This window comes from Lathamus discolor, chromosome 12, assembly GCF_037157495.1.
Source record: "Lathamus discolor isolate bLatDis1 chromosome 12, bLatDis1.hap1, whole genome shotgun sequence".
NCBI classification, from domain to species: domain Eukaryota; kingdom Metazoa; phylum Chordata; class Aves; order Psittaciformes; family Psittacidae; genus Lathamus; species Lathamus discolor.
Window position 1 is genome coordinate 1,353,843 of NC_088895.1, and position 15,322 is coordinate 1,369,164.

The following is a 15,322-nucleotide window of genomic DNA, read 5'->3' on the forward strand; positions in this document are numbered from 1 at the left end:
TCAAGCATCGCAGTGGGTGAGGGGGTCACCATCCCCTGTCCCCCTGCTCCTTCTTCCTTTCCCATCTCCTATGGGATGCCTGATTGTGAAGGCGTTTTCTAGGGAAGGCGGGGTGGGGGTGGGGGGTAATGCTTAAACTGACATTTTCCAGCTGCTCAAAAGCACCAGGAGGGTGCAGGAAGCATCGTGGTGCAGGGACCATGATGATGTGGGGGTTATCACCGTGCGGGGAGCATTGTGGTGCAGAGAGCACGTTGGTGTAGGGACCATCATGGAGTGGAGACCATCACAGCATGGGAAGCATCATGAAATGGGGAGCATCATGAAGTGGCGAGCACCATGGTGTGGGAAGCATCGTGATGCAGGGATCATCATGGCATGGGGAGCATCATGGAGGGGGGAGCATCATGGAGGGGAAGCATCATGGAGTGGGGCGCATCACAGCATGGGGACCATCGCAGCGCAGGCACCACGGTGGCACAGGGAGCTACGCTCTGGCAGTGCCTGGGGGTACTGGGGACCGCTGGAACCGGCTGGAAAGAGGCAGAGGGAGGAGAGCAAGGGTGTGCGGGTTGGGGGGGTCAGATAAAGCCCCAGCCGCTTCCCAGGCAGCCCTGGGAGAGGCTCAGCAAAGCTTCTCCGTGGCCAAGACCACCAAAGGCTCCAGCAGTGCCCCGGTGCTCGGCGCGGCTCGGCGGGGCTGTATCGGTTAACAAGAGCCTGATTATACGGGAGACGTTGGAGCAGGATGATGAAATTTTCCTCCTCCTCCGGAGCCCTCGGGCCTGGGGCCAAACCTCCCAGGCATGAGACAGCAAACGGATGAGCTAAGATCCTGTGTGATCATCTCTGTGTCTCGGAGGAGCCCAGACCAACAAAAATCATCACAAAGATGCAAAAGTCGTCCCCCCCGGAACCCCTCTTGCTCTGCCCCAAGGGGTCAGGCTGCCCACAGCATCCCCCAGCTCCTATAGGAGGCGTTATGGCATCTGTTTGTCCCCAAACCGGCCACACCATGGGCAGCCCTGTGCCACACCAGATCGATGGGTGACAGCAGAAGGAGCGGTGCCCAGCTCCATCCTGACCCTGTTCGTGGTGGGATGTGAGCCCCGAACCAGTGCCAGCTTCCCTGCTCCATGGAGGAGGCACAAGGGGACATCCCCAGTGGATCCCAGGCATGGTGTGGGGGTTTCTTCCATCACCTCATCCCGCCACCAGGGAAGGGACCCTTGATGTCCCCAGTGCCACCGCCTTGGAGGGTGCCCAGATTGCAGCCAGTCTGTGGGGCTCATTTCCTGCCTGCACCACCACATAAGGTGTCCTCAAAGCAACACAGCCACCCCTAAACCACAGGGATGGGGCCGGGCACAGCAGCAGGAGGGGTGAGCACCAGCTATTTGGGGTGGGCACCATGCAGCAGGGCCAGGTCCTGCAGCACTTGCCAGCACCACGTCAAGGTCACCGCATCTCTGTGTCTGGGGACGCTCGGGTGCTCCCACGGCTGTCACAGCCACGGCTGCCATATGGCACATACCCTGCACGCTGGAAGCCCACCTGCATGTGAATACCCGCACCTCACCCTGCGGGTGCCCGGGGCAGCCAGCACCGATGCGGCTGCGGGGACTCAAGGGGTGTCAGCGGCCGGGGCTGCGGTCGCGCCCTGCGGGGCTGGGCCGGGCAGCGGCGAGGAGCGGAGCACATCTGCATTTCTCACGCTTGCGTTCAGCGCCCCTGCTCCTCCAGATGGCAAAAATAAATAAATAGAATAAATCAGCCCCTCCTGACACAAATCGGGAACCCGCGCCCGGGCTCTGCGCTTCATGAGTCCCTCTGGAAGGCGGTCAAACACAGGCGAGGACAATGGGTTCACTTCTCCCCTGTGCCGGGTCATTCCCAGTTAAGACTCATTAGCAGCGGGTGGGGATTAACTCTTCCTTCCCTGGAACCGCGGCTCCGGCCGCGGCGAGGACGAGACCCCCGCGCTCCCCACAGCCCCCGCCGCGGGGTGCGAGGCTGGGGCTGGAGGCAGCCCCTGCTCGTGCCATCGCCATCCTGCGAGCCAGGACACGAGGCCCCGCGCTCAGCGGCCATCCCAGCCCCGGGGAGATGGAAAGGGCTCTCCATGACCTCAGCCAGCGCCGATCCCACCCAGCCGGCCCTGGGGGAACCGGGCCAGCCCCCGCGCCGGGCTGCGAGCACCGGCGGGGAACCGGCGCTGCGGCCCCCCCCCCCGAGGGCACCGGCGGGACCCCGTGAGCGCTTCCCCTCCGGCCCCGGGGCTGGAGGAGCCGCTTTGGCTGCGGCAGAGCCGCGGAGGCTCCGGGAGCCGCTCGCTGCGGTGGGAGCGCCGCTGACACCGGGCGCTCTGACCAGCGGCCCGGCTGCGGGTCAGCGCTGCCTTAGGGAGCGCGGTACGTGAGGAGCCGCGGTGAAGTCAGTGCCGCTGCCTGGGTGTGACGGGCTGACCTCAGCCCTTGGCCCCGCGGCGCGGATCATGTGCTGCCTGACGCCGCACAACCCGGCCGGACGGGTCCGTGCCGCTGCCCCCGGGACACCGGCCAGACCGGACTTGCCATCCCCGGGCTGCAGGTGCGGGGCTGGGGCTTCACGTCCCCCCCGCCGGTACCCTGCGCTGCGGCGGCAGCATCCCAGCTGGGGCCGGCCCGGGATGGGACATCCCATGCAAGAGCCCATTCGGAGCATCCCACCTTCCCCCGTGTCCACCCGGGCTGGGGTCGGCCCCGTTGGTGCCCACATGAGAGCCCCTTCCCCATTTGAGGCTTGCCCCCAAGGCTTGGTATTTGGGATCGGCTGGTCCCGACCTCTCCCTCAGGCCCCTGACCCCAAGCCGGCTCCCGGCAGGTTTCTGGGGAGGGGAACATCATGTCCACAGCGCAGGCGGCAGCTCTTCCCCACCGTCCCAGGCTGGCCACCAGCCCGAGCACGGAAAGCCGAGCGGAGCCCATCTGAAACGCATTCATCCCCGGGCACGGCTGCTGCAATAGCAGATGCTCCTGCGTGGCCCTGACCACATCAGAGCGCAGCGGCCTGGGAGCCGCACGTTCACATGGGAAGAAACAGCCCTTGCCCCAAACGGCCCAAACTCCCTGCCTGGGGACCAACCGTGACGAACAAACAAGACAATGGCTGCAGGCGAGACGAGCGCACCCCCCGCCGCAGGACCCGGCTCCCAGAGCCGCCGCCGTGCCCGGCAGGGGACTTGGCCCGGGCCGGCCAGGGCCGGGGGGAGCCCACGGGCCGGATCCGGACCCCCCGGCGCAGCAGTCGCTGTGTGACACGGCTGGAGCGCGGCGCTGGCCCCGGGGCGGATGACACATCCCGGCGGCCCCAGGGACCCTCGGCGGCAGCTTTGCTCAGCAAGTGTTTAGTCTCACAGCGAGCGAGCCTGGAGCGGGGTCAGAGCCAGCTGGAGAGGCCTCTCCCTGCTGCACCTCAGCTGCACAGGGCTTCGGGGACCCTTCTCCACCAGCCTCCATCAAGGGTGGGATTTGCTGCCTTGGCTTTTGACAGGAGTGAAGGGCAGGTGTCTGCTGGTGGGGGTTGCCCCAGCACGGCTTTCATTCAGTCACAGAATCCCAGCCTGGTTTGGGTTGGAAAGGACCTTTAAAGCTCATCCAGTCCCAACCCCTGCCACGGCCAGGGACCCCTTCCACTGGAGCAGCTTGCTCCAAGCCCCTGTGTCCAGCCTGGCCTTGAGCACTGCCAGGGATGGGGCAGCCACAGCTTCTCTGGGCACCCTGTGCCAGCGCCTCAGCACCCTCACAGGGAAGAGCTTCTGCCTAAGAGCTCAGCTCAGTCTCCCCTCTGTCACCCTCAGACAGCCCTGGGTGCTCTCTTCACTGATGGAGGACCCTTGATGAAGGGGAGAAACCAGTGACACCCGATGAGGACGGTGGGGAAGGACCAGCCCCAGGTCCAAGTAGCAGCTTGGTGCCCAGGGTTCCAAGAGCCAGGGTGACATGGCACACCGAGGGGCACGTGCCACCGGCGCCCCACATGCCACTCCTGCTGCCACAGCTCATGGTCCCCGGCCCTGGAAAGCAAAGGGGGTTGTGCCATGCTTGGCTGCAGCTCAGTGTGGCCTGGTGGGAAGATGAGCCTCTGCCATCGTCCTTCCCACTGGGACAGGGAAGAATGCGGAAAACCAGCAAAAGCAGTGGAGATTCCTGGAGAACCAGAGCAAATGGAGAGCAGAGGTTTCTGTTGCTGTTAAAGGGGGATGGCAGAAGGGAGCAGCCATGGCCCAGGCTGGATCTACCCGTCTCTGAGGTGTTCAACTCCTCTTTGGTCTCCCCAGGCTCCCCAAGCCCAGCGAGAGGCAGCACCTCCAGCCCAACAGCACCTAAAACTGGGGATGCCCAACCCTGCAGCACCTCCAGCACCCAGCCCCAGCAGGACCCCACCACTGGGACCGCCTGCCCACGGCAGCAGCAGGGCAGTGACCAAGCCCCGATGGGCACCTTGGTGTCCCCACTGAACCTGACTGCGCTTCACCCTGGTGCTAAGCTCACTGCAAGGACGCCCAGAGAAGCCGTGGCTGCCCCATCCCTGGCAGTGCTCAAGGCCAGGTTGGACACAGGGGCTTGGAGCAAGCTGCTCCAGTGGAAGGGGTCCCTGCCCGGGGCAGGGGCTGGAGCTGGGTGGGCTTTGAGGTCCCTTGAACCCCAAGGAGCCTGGGATCCTGGGGTCCTGTGCTGCCACGCATCCCCCCGGCTCCCGCTGCCCCTGGGTAGGGTTGCGGGCCGGAAGCGCTGCCCCGTGAATCCGCCGCAGCCAAACGAAGCGCGGGGACAGCGCTGCCCGGCTCGGGCTCGCTCTGCTCCCCCCGGCCGCGGGCTCTCCGGGGCTGTCTCCTCGCAGGACAAGGGGTGCGCGCAGCCCCGCCGGGCGAGCGGCTGAGCGAGCCCCGAGGCTGCAGAGACCGGAGGCTCCTGCGGGTCTTGTGGAGACCGGAGCTGCCGGGGAGCCAGCCCCGAAGGAGCCCCCACGGCAGCACGGGAGCTGCAGCCTGGGCCCAGCCTTTACGAGCCACCGGAGAATCTCCTCCTCCGCAGGCGGGCGCCGCGAGGCAGGAACCTGCCAGGAACGGTGCTCCTGACTCATCCTCTGCTCCTAGAAGGATTCCTGCTCGCCTTCCTCCCGGCCCGGCATTTCCCACATGGGCTCTGCGCATGACTGAGGGGCAGGGAGGGCAGCGCCGGGTGGGCGAAGTCCGTCTGCTCCTGGCGTCTGTAGGTGAGATGCCTGCCGGGTTCCGGGATGGGGATTTCCATACGGAAGCTGTGGTTGCCCCACCTTGGTGCTGCCAAACACCCCACCTGGGCGCTGCTGTGCGTCAGCCTCAGGTGAGGCAGCAGTGGCTCTCCCTGGTACCCAACACCACAGCTCCACTGGTCCCCATCACCTGGCACCACCAGTCCCCATCACCCTGGCACTGCCAGTCCCCAGCACCAACGGTCCCCATCTCCCGAGCCCCACTGGTCCCCATTATCCCACCACAACTGGTCCCCATCACCCTGGTTCCACTGGTCCCCATTACAGTTGGTCCCCATGACCCCAGCACCAGGTCCCCAGTGCACCACAAGCCACAACGCCTCGAGGACCGGGTTTTCCCATCCCCTGGGGGCAAAGCAAAAGGCTCTCTCCTTTCCTGCCCCAACACAACCCCTACTAAAGCTTTCTTCACCCCTTCCAGCACGCGGGGCAGAGGGGACCCGCTGGCTCCTGATCCCGGCACATCCCACATGCTCGTCCCGCAGCCAAGCCCGGGAGGAAACAAGCCCCAGCTGTGCCTCTGCTCGGCTACTGCGACCGGGCTCTTCCCGCAGAGGTCTCAGACCAGCGCAGGGAGGGACTTGCCCCATCGCCCCGCAGCCGGGGCAGAACAAGCTGCGCTTCACAGCCTGGAGGTGCAAAGGGCAACGGGCTCCCGGCTCCCGACCCCGCTCCATGGGGACCGCCGTCCCCGCTCCCCGTGACCCGCTCACACCAAAGCGGTGCCGTCCGGCGGCCGCGGGGCCGGTTCCGCACACGGGGTGTGTTTACGTGTCCCCATGTCGGCCCCCATCTGTGTTTATGTGTGTGTTTCCGTGCGTGTGCGTGTGGCTCCGTGTGTGTGGCGGGGTTTCGGGTGTGTATGGGTGTCTCTTCGCATCGGGCTCTCAGCTAACCTCTTGGAACACGAAAACAAGGCTGGAAGCCTGGCAGCTGTTCCCAGAGCCCCGCTCCAGCGCCGCTTCCAGACAGCCGGTAACCGCAGGGCTGATGACCGAGCACACACGCTTCCCTTCGGGCCTGCTCCTCTGCGCCGTCACACGCTCCGAGACGAAGGAAATGAAAGGCTCTGCCGACAGCGGTGACCACGTCCCGGGAGCAGCGGCTCCGCAGGGGGCTGCGAAGCGCCGGCAGCGCCGGGACACGGGGCTCGCGGTGCCGCCGGAGCCGTGGCACCGGCGCTCAGCCGGAGGTTGGGTGCGCATTGGCAGCGCCGCTGCGCCCGGGGGAGGCCTGGGAGGGCTCCAGCACCGCCGCGGCGCTGGCCACGGCCACGCTACATTTCTCATGGAAACTTGCGCGGGCCCCTGCCAGGTCCCAGGGATTTTTCCCTTGCCTTTGCCCAGATTCTCTCGAGCAGCGCCTGATTCCCTCCAGCTGCCTGCACGCGAGCGCCCGCAGCCGGGATGGGAGCTGCTGCTGTCACCGCTGCCCCCACGGGCGCCGGCTCCGCTAGCGGTGAAGCCGGGGGCACAGGGAGGTGTCAGCACAGGGCTAGGGGCCGAGCCGGGGGGGCCACCAAAGTGATGGGAGAGCGCTGGGGCTGGTGCGGGCGGGCTGCAGAGCGGGGCTGAGCCCGATCCGACAGCAGCTGGCAGGGCACAGGAACCCCTCTTCCTGCAGCTGCAGCTCATGGGACACCTTGAATGCTGCCAGAAAGCCCTGACCCGGCCCGCATGGGACACGGCCTGCCAGAAAGGATGGAAAAGCCCGGCCCTGGCTTAGCCTGGACAAGGTGAGGTGGGAGCTGCAGGGGCTGTGGTGAGCAGGGCAGAGCCATCAGCGGAGGGGGGGACAAGAAACTCTGGGATTTGACCACAGCAAGAGACATCCTGGGGAGTTCTCCCTATGGCCAGGCTGGGGGTGCGCTGGGACCGCTGTCTGTGGAAGAGCCCCAGGAAGCAGCAGGATGGGGATGCAGAGCAGCTCGCTCTCACCAAGGAGCTGCTCACCACAGCATCTCCAAGCATTGGTCCCCAATTCCATGGACTTTCGCCCAACCTCAACCCCCCGGCCGGGATGTACAACCGGTTTGGTTGCGAGCGGATGGAGGCGAGAGGAGACATCCAGGGTGAGGGGCTGGATTCAGGCAGCTGAATGGTCTAAATCCCTTCTGGAGCCAGGAGGTTGTTTTGGCTTCCTTACAGCGGTGTCCAGCCCATTGTGGGAAAGCGATGAGCAGCGATCACCACTCTGCCTCGCTACAGGCAGTGTCACAAGGCTCAGAGAGGGGCTGCGGAACCAAGGCATTTTTGGCTGAAAACCGTCTTTTCATAAGCACAGGGGAGGAGGGACCCAGCTGGGCAGAAACCAGGCAGGGCAGTTCCCTAGAAACATCCCAGCTCCCCCAAAGCCTAACCTGAGGTTGTACCCCTCAGCCCAACCTCTCCTGTCCCATCCGCACCCGGCTGCCTGCACGGACTCATCCCACCTTTATCTCCAAAACCCCAACCCTTCACTTTTAGGGTGAGTTCTGCAAAGTGCGGCCCAAAAGGCAGCGAGGCCCCAGCAGCACCCAGAGCCTTTTGCTGCTGGACACGGTGGTGGGGCAGTGCTGGAGGGCAAAGAGCTTCCCTTCCCGGGAACTGCAGGGGAAGGAAACGTGGCCAGGACGCGCCGGCTGCCGCTTCCGCTGCTCCGAGCCGCAGCGCCGCTTCCGCGGGCACCCCGGGCAGCTGGCGGGGCCGGACGGGCCAGCACGGGTGCTCCATCCCCCCGCGGAGAGCGGCCATCCACACAAGGACGTGTGGATGCCAGATGCAAGCACAGCCCCGTGGGATCAGCCCGCAGCCCTCAATGCAATGTGCTGGGAGACATCCAGAGCCGCTCACGAGCTGGAGCTGGCACAGTGACTGCTGGGCCCGGAGCCTGGGCTGCAGCCCAGGGCTCGATGTTAGCATGAAGCACGTCAACATCGAGCAAGTGGCAACCAGGAGGAGCGGGGCAGCAGGGCAGCACCATGGAAAACCCTCCTGGTCCCTGGGGCTCGGGCATCTCTTGGCCTCGACAGGCTGAGAGAGCTGGGCTGGGGCAGCCTGGACAAGAGAAGGCTCCTGAAGGGGAGACCTGAGAGCAGCTCCAGTGCCTGAAGGGGCTGCAGGAACCCTGGAGAGGGGCTTGGGACAAGGGCCTGTAGGGACAGGCCAAGGGGAATGGCTTGAACCTGCCTGAGGGGAGACTGAGATGAGCTCTTAGGCAGAAGCTCTTCCCTGGAGCTTGAAGGTCCCTTCAACCCAAACCAGGCTGGGATTCTATGAAACGAGTGGAGGGGGCTGTTTGGTGCTGCCCACCCGTGACACAGGGACACAGCTGTGTGCAGGTCCATGAGGATGGCTCCCTCCCAGCAGCACCAGGAGGAGGATGGCAAGAGCAAGGGAGCTGCTCCTCTTTGCCTCTACGTGGGAGAGCACCAGGAACAGAGAGCTCAGGTGAGGGGAAATCCAAGGTCCTCCTCCCTCTTTGAGAAGAGATTTGTGCATTCATGTCCCTGGGTAAAACAGCTTCTATGGAAGCCCACCTTGCTCCGACATCCCAGGGCAGGCCCTGCCGCAGGGCTGGACCTGCTCTGCCCCATCCACGGGCAGGCTGCAGCCCCACGGTCCCACGCAGCCACTGATTTCCATATTCCCCTTCTTCTTTCCCAGGTGAGACTCCAAGAAGGAACTTCCCACCAAGAACAGACTTGCCTGGCTCCCAGCGATGGGGAATCTGCTCCCCGGCTTTGCTTAACAACTTGTTCTTACTCAGAAGGCACCAAGGCTGCTCCGTAGCCTCCTGCCTAGCAGAGGGCAGCTGTTGCGGCTGGCCTCCCTCTTCCTCCCACACAGGTGGGTTCAGTTCCTTGCAAAGAGCTGCCTGTTCATGTGTTTCCGTAGCAAAGGTATGTTCCTTGGCTGCAGGAACTGCGGAACAAGAGCTCAGTGAAGAAGGTTCTTCCCTCCTTCCTTGGCCTAAGTAGGTCAGCAAAGCCCTCACTGCATCCCGGAAGCAGGAGGCTGGACCTGGGGCACCTTCATTACCTCCTTCACCTGCCACTTCAGAAAATGCCATAGATGAGGCTCAAAACTCCATGTCCCAGCTGCAGCGCAGCTCTGGAAGCACCTCCCAGTAGCATCCTCCAACAAATTGCCCATGAATCAGCTCTTTTGCAGCAGAAACCCCAGTTTCTGGGGAGTGGGAATAGTCGCCAAAACCTCGAGGACTCCCCGACGTTCAGCCCCTTGCATGATTCCCATACGTTTTCATTCCATCTTTGCTGTCATCTGCCAAACCACCTTCTTGCCCACCTCTCCCCAGTGTCACCTCCACCCAATGAGCCAACCCAAGGCAGGCTGCGCTGGTGTGGGGACAGGCAGAGCCCAGACACCTCCTGGAATGCTGTACATGCTGCAGGATTGATGGGGATCAACACTGATCTTTGGGATCACCAAACCCACAGAAAGTGACGCTTTGTTCCTCAAAAGGCTGCACAAATACTGAAGTCAGCAAAAGTCTCGTCCTTTCTGCCCCAGTAAGGGGTGCCTAAACCTTAATTTGGGTCAAAGGAAGACAGAATGGCCAGATCAGACCTAAAGCGCAAGCAGCCAGTCTCTGCCTCTGGCAGCAACTCACACCACAGGCTGCAGAGGAAGGTGCAAAGCCTCCTTGGTGCACAGAGGGAAAAGAATCCCCCCATGCATGACTTCTCATCACCCCACACAAGGCCCCAGGAGCAAGTCCACTGGCTTTGGTAGTCAATAGCAGCTCAACGTGGATGGGTATTCACACCAGCTCATTCAAAGACCAGTGATGGGGGAGACATCCCTCTACAGGTAATGGAGACAGAGAGATGAAAGACTTCCTTTGGAGTGATTCAGAAGAAGAATTCACCTCTGCTCTGACTCACGCCAAGGAAGAGCTGATCTCTCTTCAGTGACCAAATACGGAGTTTAGGGCTGTTGGCCTTCAGTTAGAGCCTTCTAACACCTTGAATTAGGGTGAAAAAACCATCAGAAAAGATTTCAGCTTCAGCAGAACACCCCTCCATAGGGACCTCTCTTAGATCAAACAACCATAGAATGGTTTGGGTTGAAGGGACCTTAAAGCTCATCCAGCCCCAACCCCTGCCACGGGCAGGGACCCCTTCCACTGGAGCAGCTTGCTCCAAGCCCCTGTGTGCAACCTGGCCTTGAGCACTGCCAGGGATGGAGCAGCCTGTGCCAGCACCTCAGCACCCCCATATGCCTCCCTCAAACACCCCAGAACACACAACTAAGGTGCAGACCACAAAGTGAGATGGCATCCAGCAAAGAGCTGCGTTTAGCAAACACTTCATTTCCCAAAGCCCGGCTTCACAGGGCTCTCTGGTGATATTCCAGATTAACCAAGGAAATTCTCAACAGAAGTCTATGCAGTATCAGAAACTCCAGTTTAGCACCTGATGACAGACCCTGGAGGACTGACACCTCCGCATGCCCTCCTGCAGACTTGTGTGATCTCAGCAGAGTCACTTCCAGCCTGAATTTAAGCTTCTCCCTCTTTACAGTAGGGAGAAAGATGTTCAACCTCCTTTGCAAAGGGCCCTGTGAGCCACGGATGAAATAAGCACCTGTGGGTTAATGGAATTTCTGTCGGAGGGCGGAGGAAATACCGATTGCAAGACACTGAAAACTCCAGGCGTGCCCAGGGGCAGTGTTTCCTGCCCCGGTGATGCGCGTGGGGCTGCCTGTGGCACAGGCAAAGCCGAGGTGACGTAAGGAGCAGGAGCTCTGGGTGCGGTGTGAGCTCACAGCAAGCCTGGACACCAGCCTGGACATCGCCATGGTCCAGCCCCGCGTCCCTCAGCTGCAGGAACCCGAGCAGTGAGCAGCACATGGAGCGACTTCAAAGCAGGCTGAGCTCAGCACCCCCGCCCCGCGCCGGCCACCGCGGCCTCGCAGGTTGGAGGTTCACACACTGCGCTCCAGCAGCAATTATCACAGCACTTGAGTCATCGGGAGCCGCGCTGACCGCTCCTCAGTACTTCCTTTGTCCGACGTGGAAGGATGCCCAGGCAGAACTATCTGACTTTCACATCTAACGCTCTTTCCTAACAGAGCTTCTTACACAGCAAAGCTCTGTTGCTGGGCTATAGGGAATTTTTGTCCCAGGCTTCTTGACGTGATCCTTTTCAGACAGAAAACCCTGACTCATGAAGCCGTGACGTTGACTATACTGCTGTGTAAGGCCTGACACAATTAGAGACTTGGCACCCGCTTCCTCCGCATCCAGCCAAGGAGAATATATGCATTTTTGAAAACTGAATATTTCTATTTTCTCCTTTAAAGCAAAGGGCAGAGGAGGGAAGCCTCGCAATGCCTTAGTAATGAGGGTCACCCAAACACAGTCAATGTCTCCCACTGGATAGTTAAATAAGCGAAATGAAAAACTAATGGTTTTCCCTTTTCCTTTGCAACCAGTGGCCAAATATGCTGATTCTCTTCCGGAACGAGCAGCTGCCAAGTTCAGAGAAGAAAATCTCTTGTAGCCAAGTAGCTCAGCTCTTACATTCTCCCAAACAGCCTGGGAAAAGGAAAGCTGGCCAGCCAAGCGGCTCAGTAACTCCTGAAAACAAGGAGGTGATGGCCCTCCAAAGCAGCGCCGACACGGCGAGTTCACTCGCAAACTGATGTCTCTTTAAAGCTGCAAATGGACACAACCATGTCCAATCCTTGCTCATGCTTGGACCTCCTTTGTAGAAACATCATGGGTTGACTGTGAGTCCAATTTCCAAGTCAGCAAAAGCCTTGGAGCACACACTTTACGCAAGCAGCAAGCACTGGATGTGCCCATCCGGCCTTATCCAAAATGTATGGAAATACTGAGTGTGTTTGGGTTTTTTCTGCCCCAAAGTCTCAGGTTGAGCTCTCTGTGCAGTACTTTGAAGTAAAAAAAGCCTTGGGCCGGTTGCCTGACAACATGTACTTTCTATTTTCAGCGTAATTCCACTGCATCGACAGGGAAAGCAGGTAACTGCCAAGCCACCAGAAGCCAAAGGAAATATTTGGTTGTGTGCAGGCAACTACGCTTTGTCTCGATGTCATGCTTACCAAGACCTTCCATGTCTGAAGCCTACACTGATTCACAGAATCACAGAATCATAGAATGATTAGCATTAGAAAGGACTTTAAGATCATCCAGTTCCAACCTCCTGCCATGAGCAGGGATGCCTCACACTACACGATGTCACCCAAGGCTCTGTCCAACTTGGTCTTGAAACCCCAGGAACTTTTTACCATGGATTAACACCAAGATTGTTTTGGGGGAGTTTTGCCATGTGCTGTTCTACAGCCTCCTGCTCCTCTTGAAGTGGGTCTACATGGAGGTTGGTGTCAAAACAAGAAGTCCATGGCCCCTGCCCCACATCCCTGAGGTTGTTCTCACCATTCCCCTTGCACACTGGCCATGGGCTGAGGCAGAGCAGGGAAAGCTTCTGGCTGAAAACTGACCCAACAAAGAGACTTGATCTAAGCTTTTAGGAGAATCGACAGGTAATGCCATGTGTGCTGTCCCTTCCCAACAACCTGCTTAGGGACACAGCCAGGAATGACCAAAGCCACACTGGCATAGGAGGAATGATCAATGGCAAGTAACGGCCTCCACTGAACAAGATCCAGTCTTCAGTAAATGGGGGAGAAGATGCTGGGACTGGAGAGCTGTAGCAGAAGACACCTGGAGATGTGTGAGCAGAGCTCAGCAAAGGTCTCAGATACTGGGGACGAACAGCAGAGAGGAAAAAATAACAACCCTTTTTGTATGTAAACAGAGGTCCTTCACTCTGGAAATGCTGGTTCTTGATGGAACTGCATCCTGGTTTATTAATGCTGTGGAACTATGGGGACAACAGAAACATCCAGAATCATAGAATCCCAGCCTGGTTTGGGTTGGAAAGGACCTTTAAAGCTCATCCAGTCCCAACCCCTGCCATGGGCAGGGACCCCTTCCACTGGAGCAGCTTGCTCCAAGCCCCTGTGTCCAACCTGGCCTTGAGCACTGCCAGGGATGGGGCAGCCACAGCTTCTCTGGGCACCCTGTGCCCGCGCCTCAGCACCCTCACAGGGAAGAGCTTCTGCCTAAGAGCTCAGCTCAGTCTCCCCTTGGGCAGGTTCAAGCCATTCCCCTTGGCCTGTCCCCACATGTGACAAGATCACAGCTCTGTGATGGGCAAGTGCTCATGAGATGTGGTTCCTACTCCCACAGGCCAGTACTCTCTAAACGGGGGAGGCTGAGGGAGAGGAAGGGATTCCTTCAATAACCCTCTGAATGCCCCACCGGGGCACGCATCCCAGTGCCATCCCAGTGCCGTTTCTCTCCCACAGGGACACGCAATTTCAATTTGCTGGTTAGAGTGAACTTTAAAGCAAAAGGACTCAGGGACAAAAAGCAACTGTCCCCCTGGTCCTCCTGAGAAGCTCCTGACCTCGGATGCATCTCCAGCACCTGCTCGGGCTGACATTCACGGTTCTGAGGCTGGCAAAGGCTTGGGTAGATTCTAGCCAACTCAAAATGCCACTTTGTTTTCTAGAGACACCATTTTCCTGTGTTTTAGACAGGCTTACCCTCTGTTACTGAAAAAAGGTCTGTGTGTGATTCAAGGTCAATTTACTGCACAAAGGACTTGGTTTCCTGTTATCAAGCTTAGACTTTCATCAGAATAAACATCCCCTCGCTGCACGTCCTGTAAAGAAATACAAGTAATATGAACTGAATAGATCATGACATGCTTGTAAAAGAAACTGGTACCTTCTCTTTGCCTACCACATCCCCCTTCTCCCACTGGTAAGTGTTTTCTCAAAGTCCTCCAGGGCAGGTCTTGGGCGTTTTCTTGTAAATCACAGCAACACGTCTTGAACTTTCCTGATCTCTGCCAAAGTCCATGTCTTCTCCACAGCAGAGACCCCCCCCTTCAAAAGGTGCTAAATGCAGAGCTAAATCATTAGCTAACCAGACCAGAAAAGGTCAAGAGGCATGCAAAGGGAATGCACAGGGAATCATGAGCCCTTCCAAAACAAACGCAAAGTGCACAGGGAACAGCTGTACCATTTCTGTTACAACCCAACCACACCATCGCTGTGTTGAATCCACTGATCACAGCTTGAGTATCTTAATTCTTCCTCTTCTAACATGTAAACAGAAGACAGTATGAGAGAGCTGGGCTTGTTCAGCTGGAGAAGAGAAGGCTCCAGAGAGACCTTAGAGCAGCTCCAGTGCCTAAAGGCGCTGCAGGAAACCTGGAGAGGGGCTTTGGACAAGGGCCTGTAGGGACAGGCCAAGGGGAATGGCTTGAACCTGCCCGAGGGGAGACTGAGCTGAGCTCTTAGGCAGAAGCTCTTCCCTGTGAGGGTGCTGAGGCGCTGGCACAGGGTGCCCAGAGAAACTGTGGCTGCCCCATCCCTGGCAGTGCTCAAGGCCAGGTTGGACACAGGGGCTTGGAGCAAGCTGCTCCAGTGGAAGGGGTCCCTGTCCGTGGCAGGGGTTGGAGCCGGATGAGCTTTAAGCTCCATTCCAACCCAAACCAGGCTGGGATTCTGTGAAATTCCAGAGCAAGGTATTTGGAAGAATCAATTCTGCATTAGAACAGTAGGTCATTGAAGCTCCAGGAAATGCCACACAGGCATGTCTGGCACATATGCCCAGGGCAGCGTTTCCTATGGAAAACTCCTGTGAGGCTCTGGAATCTCAGCCTCCGCTTAAAGGAAAGATGTACGTGCCAACCTGCCTTAAATTAGCCTTGGAAACTGGCTATGGAAAATGTGCCAGCTCAGATGCAAACCCCTCTTACTTAGCTCGTGATGACAACAAAAGCCTGATGAAATTTTACTCATCCATTAACCAAAAAGCCTTTGCCCAGCGCCACACGTGGGTGGGATTCCAGCAGGGTGACATGATGCTTTTGGCAGGAGGATCTTGGCCCCCAAGGATGGCAGCCCTGCGGCATGAGAAACGCAGGCACTGCAACCACAACCACATACTTCACCTGCTGACTCAAGAGGAAGAATGCAGAACCTAC